This window comes from Bubalus bubalis, chromosome 1, assembly GCF_019923935.1.
Source record: "Bubalus bubalis isolate 160015118507 breed Murrah chromosome 1, NDDB_SH_1, whole genome shotgun sequence".
Lineage (NCBI taxonomy): Eukaryota > Metazoa > Chordata > Mammalia > Artiodactyla > Bovidae > Bubalus > Bubalus bubalis.
In genome coordinates this window covers 43,094,908-43,110,088 of record NC_059157.1, presented here as the reverse complement: position 1 = coordinate 43,110,088, position 15,181 = coordinate 43,094,908, and the positions used below count along the sequence as shown (strand labels likewise).

Genomic DNA, 15,181 nt, shown 5'->3' with positions numbered 1-15,181 from the left:
TTCATAAAGACAAAAAATAAGAGAAGCTGCTGTAGAAACAAAATAACTATTCTCTATTGTTAATGTCTTATTACAGCTTATTCCTGGACTTTAAAGAGAAGGATCTGTCGAGGGAGGAGGGCTAGGTCCTGAAAGAGAAGCTCCTGAATCTGCTTCCTGTTCACAGAGAGTCCTGGCTGGCTGCTGAGCACACAGTTCTGTTGGGAGAATTGACTCTACTTTCTTGGTTCTCTTTCAATTAACTTAATCTGTTGTTTGTGTCTCCATGCCTGAGAACCTCCTAGAAGATCTGAAAATCTCCACAGTTAATTCCCTGTCACTCCAACACATAATTTTCTTACACTGAAACAATTTTAAACAACAGAATATATAGCATCTAAGACTCTAGATATTGATTTGTTAGGACAATAGAGTTTATAAAAATTGTAGGACAACAAACATTTTTTAAAAGTTATTTAAAAATTATTATAGCGAATGATCCATTCCATTTATAAGCTTGTTTTTTTAAGCCCTTAATAGCCTCAGTCAGCAGTGGAAGTTAAAGAAAACAACAAAAAAATCGTTCCAAATGTTTCTATCTTCTGACTTTAATCTTTATATCAGTAAATAAAATACTGAAATTCAACTAACTTAACCAATTACAATGGTGATAAACAATTAGCATGTGTAAATTAAGAATCTTTCTTCTCTAAATGATACTGAGGCTATTATGTGGTCTTTCTGGACTTTGTGAAGGGAATGATAATATATTTGCATATCATAAAGTACATTTCCTTTCTTTTTATAGTTTCCATTTTCACACTAGGTGATTAGATTAAGAAAATAAACATTAATGAGCTAACAAGTCTGATTTAAGAAGATATTTTTAGAATAAATTAAAACAAATGTCTTGCCCACTAATTGGTGTGGGTGTAGATATCAACAGAAGTACAGCATGTTCACTACGGGCATTGAGAGGGTGGAAAGGACAACTCCATAGGCGCATTCTTTGCAGCTTCTGCAACCGAGAGAGAGAACGCCACTGAGCTGCTTGACCAATGGAAGGGACCTTCTGGGTCTTCAGGTCTGCACCACAGAAACCCTGCAGCACCTGTCAGGGCCCCCTGGAATCTTCTCTGGTGGGCATTACCAGCTGAACCTGACCTCCATCCATTCATCAAGGCACGGACCTGTGAGTGGCCCTCTAGGCCCTCCAGAATACATCTGCTTCTAGATACCACTGCATGACCTCACTCAAAGCCAAGTGGAGCACAGATGCCCAGCTGAGCTCTGTCCAAATGCCCTAGCTACAAAATCATGAGACCCAGTGAAAAATGGTCACTGTTCAATCTCCAAAGTTTGCTCACTTGAGATGCACTAGCTACCCAGTTCACCCATCTTCTCTGTAACCCATATCACTCACTGTTCCATCACACTGTGAGTGTCTGATCAATGACTGGTGGTTTTATCCTGCAAACAGTGCAGTTTTCCACTGTTATCTGTCACTGTCCTGCTGAGGGCCCACTAGTTATCTCTGATAGTTGGTCTAAGTGGCTTCCTGTGTCATGTGGATGTTCCAAGTTCCATGGCCAGTTTCTCAGTAGTGTGATTATTCTCAAAGGGTCAATGATAGACTGGGACATATAGGAGCATGTGAGCAAATAGAAAACGTGGTCATAAAGACTCACCAACTGCAACTGATGCTCACCATCTGCAGAATCCCTATTTATGAGTTTGCCTCATCCAAACTTGATATGTAACCCTACAATCAATCCCATGGTGCTTTAACAAGCACCAACTGTATATCAGAATTTACCAGAACTACATATTTTGTTAAGAGAACAAATGACAAAGAGCAAGAAGACATGGACATTACTCAGCATTAAAACATCCTCAAAATCTCAGCCATGTGATTTCCAAGGAAAATATTCTGATCATATGAGAAACTGAAATTCCAAGGTCAAATACCATCTGCCCCTTTAGTAACCTGAAACATATTGAGTGTACTCTTACTATATTAAATTAATAATTTATTTATTAGTACAGCATAATGATATTAGAAAGCAGTTAGTTTAAAAGTAGAACTTACCATGTGGGAGGCAGAATAATGGTCCCCCAGACACAGACATGCCCATCCCTGGAAACTGTGAACACATCACATATGTGATCAAAGGGAGGATGGGACTAAGTTCAGGATACTGAAACAGGAGAGCCTGGGATCAGCTAGGAAGGCCCAGCACAATCACAGCCATCCTTCAGAGCAGAGGGAGCTGCGAACCAAGATGGGGACTGTCAGAGAGATGCAGTGTGGAGAACAGGGGATGGGTGGAGGCCACCAGGTAAGGAATGGGGGGCTGGACAGGTGGGGGGAGGATGGGAACAGAGTCCTGCCAGCCCCTTGACTCCAAGCTTCTGATTCCTAAGACTGGAGGATAATACATTCACAGTGTTTTAAGGCACTGAATTTGTGGCAATTTGTTACAGAAGCAACAGGAAATTCATACAGAACATGAAGGAAGCCACTGCAGCGCCTCAGAAATATCAAGAACAAAGTTACAAAGGCCTCCAAACACCAAATGCTCATTTATTCACGTGTCTGTGACTCTGCCCTGGACAGGGCTATTACCCCTAAAACTCCTATGTTGAAGCCCTAACACCCAGTGTGACAGTTCCTGAAGGCAGGGCTCTTCGGAGGCAATTAAGACTGAAGGCAGTCATCAGAGTGGGGCCCTGGTGCGATGAGAGGACGGGAGGCGGGGGGAGACCCACTCTCTCGTTCCCACGCTCTTGGAAAGGCAGCGAGACTGCAGACAGCCCTCCGGCACGCATACAAGCCAGCAAGGCCCCCACCACAAGCCAGCACGGGGTGGCACATGTCCGGCTGCCAGAATCTGTCTGTGAGCTCCCCCGCCTGTGGGTTCTGTTGGTGCCCCTGCACAGGTGGGCAGAGGAAAGGGAACGCAGGTTCACTGCACTGCACGGAAGCTGCGGGTGTGCACGCACCTTCTAGGGGTGCAGGGCGACACGACTCCGGGACCCCAGGAGTCCCTGTCACTGTGACTGACTCTGGAGCAAAACCTGGAATTTCTCTGGGCCTCGTTTTGTTGATCTATAAAGTCAGGTCGATAGGAACCATGGGGTTCACTGTCAGGCTGCGAACCCAGGAGGGTCCTGAACTCGCTCTTCCCAATACCGAATCCACAGCTACACACAGAACCATTCCCTGTGAGAACCCGGCCACTCGGCGAGCGATGCTGACTCTGGGAGGGCGGGGGAGGGGAGGTTGGTCGGGGCTAAACCCTGGGCTCTCCCTGAGGGGCAGGGTCTGAACCCCAGAACCCCTGGCGTTGGGAACGGCCAGAGCTGAGCCCACAGGGTCCACAGGAGCCGCCCTGAGAGGCCTGGGCACTCACCGCCTGGACCGACCCTGTCAACCACAAGCCACTGGAGGGCAGGGCGTGGCCTGGGGCACACAGGGAGGCTGGGGGTCCTTGGGATTAAAGCCAGGCCATCTACACCTCCCGCTTAGTCCAGGGCACCCGGCACTCCACCTGAGCCTGACAGGTGCCTGCACCCGGAGTCATGTCTGAGGCCCCAATTTACCACAGTGTCCCTGGTTTTCCGTCTGAGGCAACAGATTTACGTCAGTGACCCTGGATTTACGTCAGTGATCCCAGTTTTACGTTAGTGACCCCAGGTTTACGTCAATGATGGTGGCTTTACGTCACGGATTTACGTCAGTGGCCACAGTTTTACATCAGTGGCCCCAGCTTTACAGCCAAGGCCCCAGTTTATGTTGGTGGCCTCGGGTTTACCTCACAGACAATAGACTTACGTCAGTGGCCCCGGCTTACAGCTGTGGCCCTGGATTCACCTCTATGGCCCCAGTTTTGACTGCCACCGGGCGCAGGGCCTGGCTGTGGTGGCCGCAGGGTCTGAGGCTCGAGGTCTGCAGGAGTGTACACAACTGCCTCCGTGAAAAGCAGGTGTCTGAGGGTCTGGTTTGGAGTCAGCCGGAGTCTCTTGCTGACTGACACTATCCCATTAGGGACGCTGTCGGGTCTGGGCAAACCCTGAACGGCAACACAGACTCAGCCCGGTGTCCACATGTCCGCATCGCCTCAGCTGCGTCCACAGCAGCCGTGGCCGCAGGCCCAGGTGTCCGTGAGGGGTGGGCCAGCGCAGACGCAGGGTGTTCACACAAGCACAAGCGGACACTGCTCAGCCAGGGAGGAGGATGTGCAGCCGTTGGGATGGCGTGCGGGCCCAGAGGCCTCAGGTGAGTGAGACAGCCCAGATACAGACAGACGTGATGGTGTCTCTCACGGGGCTTGTAAACCACGGCAGGCAGACAGGCCCAGAGACCGGAGCACGGGGTGCTGGTGGAGGAGATGGGGAAAGGGGGGCCAAGGAGGAACTTCCAGTCCGGGGGGTGGGGGTGTCCGGCGCGCGAACCACAGCTCAGGACCAGGCTCTGGACGAGTGTTAACTTTGTTCGGAGGGTAAGGTCATAATATTCTCCTTGTTAAATCAGGCCGTCAGCTCAGATTCAGGGCGACTCACATGAGTTGCTTGTCAATAACGCAGGAGGACATGGGTCTCATCGTGGGAGGTGACCTGTGAAGGAATGTTACATGGCTCAAAATAGCCTGGAATTAAAACTCCCCTCCAGATCCTCCCCACCATTCTATGCAAAAACAAAGAACTCTGTCATCCAAAGGAAAAAAAAATGGACATTAAGGTTGATTACACCCAGCTCCCAGCCGGACCTAGCCTCTGGCTGACCTCCAGGATTCCTTGCCCCAGCCCTTTAAGAGAGAACTACTCTGAACAACCTTGGAGAAAAACAGGCCCCTTTAAGATAGTAGATTTCCACATGTATACCTACATATACTTATTCTTTTCTTGGGTTAGTGTAGCAGCTCACTAATCTGACTGCTGCACATGCTCGCCTCATTAAAGGTGATCGGTTCCTGTAAAGTGCCGGTCTTGTTCTTTTTCGGAACCTCGCCTTCTCTAACTCCCTTAGCCTACATTTTTTGGTGCTGAAACTGGGAGGTTGAGGTTCCTTCTCGTTCTCCACTGCCAGCTCTTAAGAGCGTGGAAGGCTGTCGAGCTCACCTTCCAGCCCGGGCTTTTAAGACCTCCTCAAGAGGACTCCCTGTGCCTTCATAAGCAGTACAAACCCTATATAAGGGCTTTATTGGTTTTCCATGTAACCAGAGGAATACTGCTTGCACGCGCGCTCTCTCTCCCCCCACCCCTTCCCCTCTTTTCTCTACACTTTCTTTTCCGTGAGACCTACCAACTCCAGGACAAAGGCCTTTTGCAATTTGACCTCCCCCATCCACCACGAATTCTCACCTGACCCAGTAGCCCAGGTAAACCTGGACGGTACTCTAGGGCGCCATAGACTATTATCCTTTCCGGGTTCCCGGGGAACCCTCTGGCCAAAAGGCCCTCTGGGGAGGTACGTGGGGGACGCCCCTCCCTCCTTCAGAGTTTCTCTTTTTCTTTGCCCGGTCAAAAGATTAGGTGACGACCTTTTCTCTCTATCGGACAGTCACTAGCCATTTGCTATGGGGTCAAGCCAATCCGTCCTACAGAACTCTTCCTTGGCCTGTGTGAGACAAAACCTCTAAACCTCTACTCTTGACCGATCTCAACATTCATAAACTCCAGTCACTTTGCACTCAAATTTGGCCTCAATACAAACTAGTTAACCAAAACCACTGGCCTTAGTTTGGGACTTTCAATTTCAAGATTTTATCAGATCTCACAAACTTCCTCAGATGGAATTGCAAATGGTCGGAGGTCCCCTATATTCAAGCCTTCTGGGACCTTCGACGCCATCCTTCTCTCTGCAAGGGCTGTTCTACCTATCAAATCCTCCTCTGCTCTCTCTCCCACTCCACTAAAAAAGAATCAAAATCTAAAGCCCCTAAAAGGCCCCCTAAACCCTCAGCCCCCTATTTTGACCTGGCAGATGAGCCTCCTCCCTACTGCCCTGGAGAGAAAGCTGGAGCTGAGACCCCATCCTCTCACCCTTCCTCCTCCAAAACAGGAAGCAATGACTCTGAAACTCCAAAAGAGCTTTCCACGCACTTCCATCAGCCAGGACCCAAAGCAAACACGTTTCCTCTCAGAGAGGTAGCGGGACCAGAGGGCCCTACATGGGTTCATGTGCCTTTCTCAATTTCTCATATGAGCCAAATTAAATAAAAATTGGGTTCTTTTTCAGAAAATCCTACTAGATACAGGAGAAAATTCCTCCATCTTACACAAGCATATCATTTAACCTGGAATGATCTTTATTACATCCTAAATGCCACTTTAACCCCTGATGAAAAGGAACAGAAATGGCAGGCAGCTCGGACTCATGGTAATCAGCTCCATAACCAAGATAGGACTAATCTGGTGGCTGATGATGTAGTCCCTTTAACTGAGCCATGGTGGACATATCAAGCCAGCGATGCCGGCATCCAGTACCTATATCATATGATCACCTGTTTACTAGAAGGAATGCTAAAAAGCTCCCACATTCATGTTAGCTATGATGTGATTAGGAAAGGGACTCAAAAAAAGATGAAAATCCTGCCCTTTTTCTTTCATGGCTTACTGAGGCAGTGCAAAAATACACTAATCTAGATATTTCCACCCCTGCCGGACTTATGTACCTACACATCCAGTTCATAAGCCAGTCAGCCCCAGATATTTGCCCAAAACTATGCCAGTTAGAGAAAGGCCCTGAAACCCCTCAGTGAGATCTCCTAGAAATAGCCTTTAAAGTTTTCAACAATAGGGAGGAAGAAGCGAAAAAAGGAAAAGGAAATAAAGGCCAAATACGCTTTATTCACTACAGCTATCCAAGAAAAAAATTCAACCCCTTTGGCTCATCAACCTCAGCCCACCTGTATGGGACCTAACCCTCTAGGCCCCTGCTTCAGATGTAACCAGTCGGGACACTGGTCTAAGTCCTGCCCGAACACCTGGCCACCCACTAAACCCTGCCCCACCTGCAAACAATGGGGCCGCTGGAAAATGGATTGTCCTCAGACACTACCCACCAAATCTCGGGGTCCACCCCAGGCCCAACAACAGTGAGCTGGGAACTAGACTCAGGGGGGCCCTGGCACCCCAGACCACGGTTCCTCAGATGAGGCGAGAGATGATCCAATAGTCCCTGAGTTAGTCCAGTGATGGAGCCTAAGCTCCAGACCCTAAGTCCACCCCATACAGACGGACTCGGAGCTTTGGGTAATTGGCACAGTGGCCGGACACAAAGTCTCATTCCTAATAGACACTGGAGCAGCCTTTTCACTTTTAATCTCTTTTAAGGGCCCTCTTCAACCTTCAGAAGTGGCTATCAAAGGGGGTCTCAAGCATCCCTTTTTATCCCCAAATAACCCCTCCTCTCCTATGTTCTTTTGGTAAGGAAACATTAACATATTCTTTTATAGTAGTTCCTCAATGCCCAATGGCATTGATGGGACATGATCTTCTAGCTAAGCCACAAACTTCTATAAACCTCCCATTCTTAGATCCCATATCAACTCTTTGCATTCAAATGGCACCTGAACCCTTGGCCAGCCCTCACTCCCAAAACCTGCCTCCTGACCTTCCCCCATAGATCCTCAGGTCTGGGACACTGAAGCCCTGTCAGTAGCCCAACACCATTCCCCTGTACAGACTTTTCTTAAAAATCCCTCTGAGGTAATAACCCAAACTTAATATACCCTGACCATGGAATCTCGACAAGGACTTAAACCAATAAATAATCTCCCGACTGCTCAAAGCCGGCCTTTTGCAGCTTATCTGTTCTCATAATACTCGTATACTGGCAGTCAAAAAGGGCCCCCACTCCTGGCGTCTAGTTCAAGATCTTCACAAGATCAATGAGGCCTTAATACCCATATACCTGGTGGTCACTAATCCCTACACCCTTCTCTCACATATTCCCCCTGACACACTCTACTTCATGGTATTGGGCCTCAAAGATGCTTTCTTTACACCACTCCTCATAGCCCTTATTTGTCTTCACCTGGACGGACCCAGACATATATCAATCTCAACAATTAACTTGGACTATTTTACCACAAGGGTTTAGAGATAGCCCTCATTTTTTTCTATCAAGCCCTCCAAAGAGACCTACAAACTTTAGGCTTAAGCTCTACTACCTTACTCCAATATGTAGACAATTTATTGTTAGGTGGTTCCTCTCACCATAACTGCCTAGTCCACACTGCAACAGTATTAAATGCCCTAGGCAACTGGGGCTACAGAGTCTCTCTCTCCAAAGCACAATTGCTTCCACCACTGACAGTTACATGGGATTGCTTCTCACTCCCACATCCAAAATAATTCCAGCTCAGAGACTTCGAGCCTTGACACAGACCCCCAGGCCCCAAACCAAGAGGGAACTTCTTTTTATATTAGGTCTATTAAACTTCTGAATATGGGTCCCAAATTTTGCCCTCCATGCAAAACCTCTCTACCAAGCTACTTGAGGAAACCTAGATGAACACTAATTGGCCCCCACCTCTCTCCTCACCCCAAAACAGACTCTTATCAAACATTTACTACAGGCCCCTTCTCTTTACTTACTTGATTACACCAAGCCTTTTTTCCTTTTTGTACATTCTTGACAAGGACATTCCTTAGGGATTCTGTGCCAAAAAAGGGGGGATGTGGGGCCCTCTAGCTTTCTTATCTAAACAACTTGATCTTGTAATGCTCAGATGGCCACCTTGTCTCCAGGCCTTAGCTGCAACTACCCTCTTAATACCTGAATCCCAAAAACTAACCCTAAATGCTCCTCTAAATGTATGCTTACCTCATTCCTTCAAAGATTTACTCTCTCACCGGGCTTTCCTTTCTCTGCCCGCTGCTCAACTACAGATCCTCCACACACACCTCCTGGACCCATCCCTTTCTTTTATGCCTTGTAAACCTCTTAATCCTGCTAGCTTACTCCCTACACCAGATCCAGAATCAGAACACCTATCTCATGACTGTGTTCAGACCTTAGATATGACACTTAATCCCTTCAAATATATAACCGATCAGCCCCTTACTCACCCCAAAGTCCCATCCTGGTTCATAGATGGCAGTGCCCAGACACAAGCCGCATTTGGGGCTGGATACGCTATAGTCCAGGGACATCCCGACAAAGCTATCCCCCTTCGCCTCATCAAGTCAGCCACGCTCCCAGCTCACACATCCTCACAGCAGGCTGAACTAATAGTTCCTACACAAGCTTTGACCCTAGCCAAAGACCAAAAGGTAAACATTTACATGGACTCCAAGTATGTCTATAACATATTACATTCTAAAATTATAATCGGGGGAGAGGGGATTCCTGACTCAGAAGGACACCTATTTTCAATGCTGCTTTTATTTCTGAACTCCATGCAGCTCAGCTCCCAAAACAAGCTGCTGTAATACATTGCCGGGGACATCAGCAGCATGGCCCTATCTCCTTTTATAACAATATCAGTTCAGTTCCATTCAGTTGCTCAGTCGTGTCCGACTCTTTGTGACCCCATGAATTACAGCACACCAGGCCTTTCTCTCCATCACCGTCTCCTGGAGTTCACTCAAACTCATGTCCATCGAGTTGGTGATGCCATCCAGCCATCTCATCCTCTGTCGTCCCCTTCTCCTCCTGCCCCCAATCCCTCCCAGCATCAGAGTCTTTTCCAATGAGTCAACTCTTCGCATGAGGTGGCCAAAGTACTGGAGTTTCAGCTTTACTATCATTCCTTCCAAAAAAATCCCAGGGCTGATCTCCTTTAGAATGGACTGTTTGGATCTCCTTGCAGTCCAAGGGATTCTCAAAAGTCTTCCCCAACACCCCAATTCAAAAGCATCAATTCTTCGGCACTCAACTTTCTTTATGGTTCAACTCTCACATCCATACATGACCACAGGAAAAACCATAGCCTTGACTAGATGGACCTTTGTTGGCAAAGTAATGTCTCTGCTTTTGAATAGGCTGTCTAGGTTGGTCATAACTTTTCTTCCAAGGAGTAAACGTCTTTTAATTTCATGGCTGCAGTTACCATCTGCAGTGATTTTGGAGCCCCCAAAAATAAAGTCTGAAACTGTTTCCCCATCTATTTCCCATGAACTGATGGGACCAGATGCCATGATCTTCATTTTCTGAATGTTGAGCTTTCAGCCAACTTTTTCAGTCTCCACTTTCACTTTCATCAAGAGGTTTTTGAGTTCCTCTTCACTTTCTGCCATAAGGGTGGTGTCATCTGCATATCTGAGGTTATTGATATTTCTCCCGGAAATCTTGATTCCAGCTTGTGTATCTTCCAGTCCAGCATTTCTCATGATGTACTCTGCATACAAGTTAAATAAACAGGGTGACAATATACGGCCTTTTCCTATTTACGTATACGTAAATATACGTACCTATATACGTACTCCTTTTCCTATTTGGAACCAGTCTGTTGTTCCATGTCCAGTTCTAAGCTGTTGCTTCCTGACCTGCATATAGGTTTCTCAGAGGCAGGTCAGGTAGTCTGGTATTCCCATCTCTTGAAGAATTTTCCACAGTTTATTGTGATCCACACAGTCAAAGGCTTTGGCATAATCAATAAAGCAGAAAGAGATGTTTTTCTGGAACTCTCTTGCTTTTTCGGTGATCCAGCGGATGTTGGCAATTTGATCTCTGGTTCCCCTGCCTTTTCTAAAACCAGCTTGAACATCTGGAAGTTCACAGTTCACATATTGCTGAAGCCTGGCTTGGAGAATTTTGAATATTACTTTACTAGCATGTGAAATGAGTGCAATTGTGCGGTAGTTTGAGCATTCTTTGGCATTGGCTTTCTTTGGGATTGGAATGAAAACTGACCTTTTCCAGTCCTGTGGCCACTGCTGAGTGTTCCAAATTTGCTGGCATATTGAGTGCAGCACTTTCACAGCATCATCTTTCAGGATTTGGAATAGCTCAACTGGAATTCCATCACCTCCACTAGCTTTGTTTGTAGTGATGCTTTCTAAGGCCCACTTGACTTCACATTCCAGGATGTCTGGCTCTAGGTGAGAGATCACACCATCGTGATTATCTGGGTCGTGAAGCTCTTTTTTGTACAGTTCTTCTGTGTATTCTTGCCACCTCTTCTTAATATCTTCTGCTTCTGTTAGGTCCATACCATTTCTGTCCTTTATCGAGCCCATCTTTGCATGAAATGTTCCCTTGGTATCTCTAATTTTCTTGAAGAGATCTCTAGTCTTTCCCATTCTGTTGTTTTCCTCTATTTCTTTGCATTGATCGCTGCTATATAACAATATAGCAGATCACAAAGCAAAGCCTCAGGCTGCCTCTGTTAATCCTGACTTTACTATTGACGACCCTAACATCTGCACGTTGTTTTCATATTTATATTCCCTTTTCCACCTCTCTACAAAAGTACTTAAGGCTTTCCTTCAGAATTTTATTGAACTAAGGATGATGTGACTTATTTAAATAATCTGACCCAAACTTGTACCATTTGTCAGTGGACAAATCCTGATTCTAACATTCACCCCCTCCTTTCCCCACCCACCAAATTCATGGACATCTTTATGCAGAAGACTGGCAGGTAGGTTTCACCCACATACCACCTGTTAAAAGGGCTAAATTTCTCCTAATCTTCATAGATACATTTTCTGGATGGATCAAAGCTTTCCTGACTACTAACAAATGAGCCCCTAATGTGGCTCAGCTTATTCTTACTGAAATCCTCCCCAGGTTTGGAATGTCTTCCTCCCGCCAGTCTGACAATGGACCCAAGTTCACATCCCAAATCACCCAAAATATTGCATGAGACCTTCAAGTTTCTTGGAGGTTTCACATTTCCTTATCATCCCCGGTCTTCTGGTAAGGTTGAGAGAGGCAACTGAGTCCTAAAAGAAACTCTGACCAAATTAACGATCAAACTTCATCAAGACTGGACTAAATTCCTTCCTTTAGCCCTCTTCAAGGTCCAGGCCTTACAAAAAAAAAAAAAAACCCTTAAATATCAGTCCATTCAAGGCCATGTATGGGAGGCCCATAGTACCTTTAGGTCTTCCCCCTTCCCAGGACGGTCCCAGTCTGCCATCCTACCTTCCTTTTCCTTTACTTGCCCAGATACCAGATGCCCTTTGGCAACATATGGATAAATTACTCCCTTGGCCACATCCCAATCTTCCATAGCCATCCCTTGAAACAGGAGACAGAGTTCATATGACAACTCAGTCCCACTCTGATCTAACCCCAAAATGGCAAGGACCCTACATGATAATTCTGCTGACCTGTACTGCTACAAAATTAAAAGAAATCACCCCTTGGGTACACATCACTCAGTTAAAAAAGGTTATGTAGCCCAATGAGGAAAATGCTTGCCAGACTAATACTTAAGTTTCTCACAACTGGCGATGGATGAGCCTGTCGGTTTCATGGCTGCGATTATTCCTGGAACAACTGGCAGATACCTAGGTCTCAAGTCCTCAAGGATCCACGTTTGAACATGTTGAAGGTTACATCTCTACCCTGTGGCTACAGGGAACCTTTTACCCCCTTTGAAATCCAATTCTTTTCCATAGTAATCTATCTTGTGCTCACTTCCCCAAATGTTGTTTAACATCTTCTTCTTATCCTCCCTTCTTCCTCTGACCCATGAACTCCTTCAAAATCCTAACCTCAACTATCTATTCTGGACCCTTAATTTAACCCATACTCTTCTCAATGCTTCTTACCCACAATTGACTAAAGACTGTTGGATACGGCTCTCCGTAACTCCCCTGGGAGATTCAGCCCTCCCTACATCCATCCTCAACTGGACCACAGGTAACATGTCCCTACACCACTCATACCATAGGGAGCCTTTATTCATCTCATATCTTAAATATCTTCACAGTACTGACTAAATCCAAAATTTAGACATACTCTTAGAATCTTTACTCACCAAACTTCTCTCCTTCAATGAAAAACCTCCAGTAGGAGGCCTTATTGCCCAGAGAGTAACACTGTTACAACCAGCTCCTTTTTGCATATCCAGAAATTACTGAAACAGTTCGTATGACCAACCTGTGGGTACAATCCCTAACTCCATGTGCAACCATACCTCCACTTTACTCTTTGCCACTGGAAAGGCTATATATAATGTTTCTGGTCCTACGGAACACTCTTTAACCTTTACAGGGTGGTTTCCCTTAGCATATTCCTCCACCTCTCCCATCATTGGGGCCACCGTAGCGGGGTCTCTGAACGTCCTTGAATGAGTGATCAAAACCCCCCTCAACTCCTCTTCGCCATCTACTTCAACTGTTGTATTACAACACCTGGCCTATTTTTCCTGTGTGGGACGCCTACATACCTCTGTGTACCTACTAATTGGACTGGGACCTGCACCCTGGTATATTCCAGGCCAAACATTTTAATAGCCCCCAAGGATCAACCCTTGCCTATTCCTCTCATCCACAAGCGAATAAAATGAGCCATTCATTTCATCCCCCTCTTAATAGGACTAAGAATAGTGGCTGCAATTGGAATAGGCTTAACCAACTCCATCCAAAACTACCAGACACTATCTAAAGACCTATCAGACAGCTGCCAGGAAATAGTTCAAGGCCTAATAACTGCCCAATATCAAGTTGATTCCTTGGTGGCCGTAATATTACAAAATAGAAGGGGATTGTATCTACTCACTGCAGAGAAGGGAGGTCTGTGTCTTTTTCTAGATGAATCCTGCTATTTCTATGCCAACCAGTTGGGCATTGTCCAAGGAACTGCAAAAAACCTTACAGATCAAGCCTCATGAATCCACCAGAGAGAAAGCAACTCCTGGCAGTCATGGCTGACAGATTGGAACTGGATGCCTTGGATTTTATCCCTTCTTGGACCATTTATTTTTATCATCTTCCTACTCACCTTTGGGTCTTGTTTGTTTAATCTTTTCCAGGGATTCCTCCAAGACCGAATCCAAGCCATTTCCCAAGACCAAGTCAAGACTGTTCTTTTGCTTGAGACCCTGACGGCTAGAATAGAAAATTAACACTACGGGCCTTAGACTTCCTTCCTCCCAGACCACAAACCCCTGACCCTCATTTGCCAGCACGAAGAAGCCCTGACATTAACGACGCCCACCTCTCTTTCTCTTTTTATATCTATTTCTTAGGGTTTGGAATGAAGGAAAGTTACATGACTCAAAATAGTCTGGAATTAAAACTCCCCTTCAGGTTCTCCCCATCATTCTATGCAAAACAAAGAACTCTGTCACCTGAAGGGAAAAAATGGACACTAAGGTTGATTATGCCCAGCTCCCAGCCAGTCCCAGCCTCTGGCCGATCTCCAGAATTCCTTGCCCCAGCTGTTTAAGAGATAACTACTCCGAACAACCTTGGAGAACAGGCCCCCTTAAGACAATAGCTTTCCACATATATGCCTACATATACTTAACTCTTTTCTTGAGTTAGTGCAGCAGCTCACTAATCTGACTGTTGCCCCTTCTCACCTCGTTAAAGGTGATCTGTTCCTGTAAAGTGCCGGTCTTGTTCTTTTTCTGAACCTCACCTTCTCTTAACTCCCTTACCCTACAACCTGTGGCCCCAGGTGTTGAGGCGACACTCGCGGGACTTGGGGTGCCACTGATCTCACGGCGTGGATGGACATGCGGGTGGCACGCGCACCTGGGACTGAGGTGCCGAGCGTGTCTGTTACCCCTCAAGAGAAATCACTGCATCCACCTGAGGAGCAATACTGTGAGCATTTAGAACTGCCCCCAGTGAGCCAGGGAAGTTCCTGTTACTGTAATGCTCCATTTTATTAACACGGTTACCTACGTGCATGTATTTTAGGTAAAATGGTGAGGCGTGGTTGGAATAGAAAAGGACCGAGACACAGGAAACTGAAATTCACATTTCTTTCCCATGACCGCGAGTAACTCACCGTCTCTGTAAGTTTTGACATTATCTTCAGCCGTGTGGGGTCATTGAGATTGAAATGTGAGGACAGAGATGAAAAGATGTACATGACTGAGCCTAGAAGGAAGAGAGGCTATAGGAGTGCCATTTATTAGTTCTGTTCATGGGCTGTTATGATTATGATTATTACATGCCAGGAAACAGAAACCACCAACCTATGAGATTTTTCACATTTATTTTATCCTTTAGGAAACTTAAGGGCCTTTTAAAAAGTTCCCCTCTGGGAGTTTTATACTCGGTTTTC

At 46.2% G+C, this 15,181-nt stretch overlaps 1 long non-coding RNA gene across 1 annotated transcript; it reads left to right on the top strand.

Annotated features, from left to right (window-relative positions):
- Positions 1 to 3,820: 3,820 nt before the first annotated feature.
- LOC123332763 lies at positions 3,821 to 14,461 on the top strand. Its single transcript, XR_006549804.2, has 2 exons — positions 3,821 to 4,258; positions 13,917 to 14,461. It is a non-coding gene; the product is annotated as an uncharacterized LOC123332763 (long non-coding RNA).
- The last annotated feature ends 720 nt before the right edge of the window (positions 14,462 to 15,181 follow it).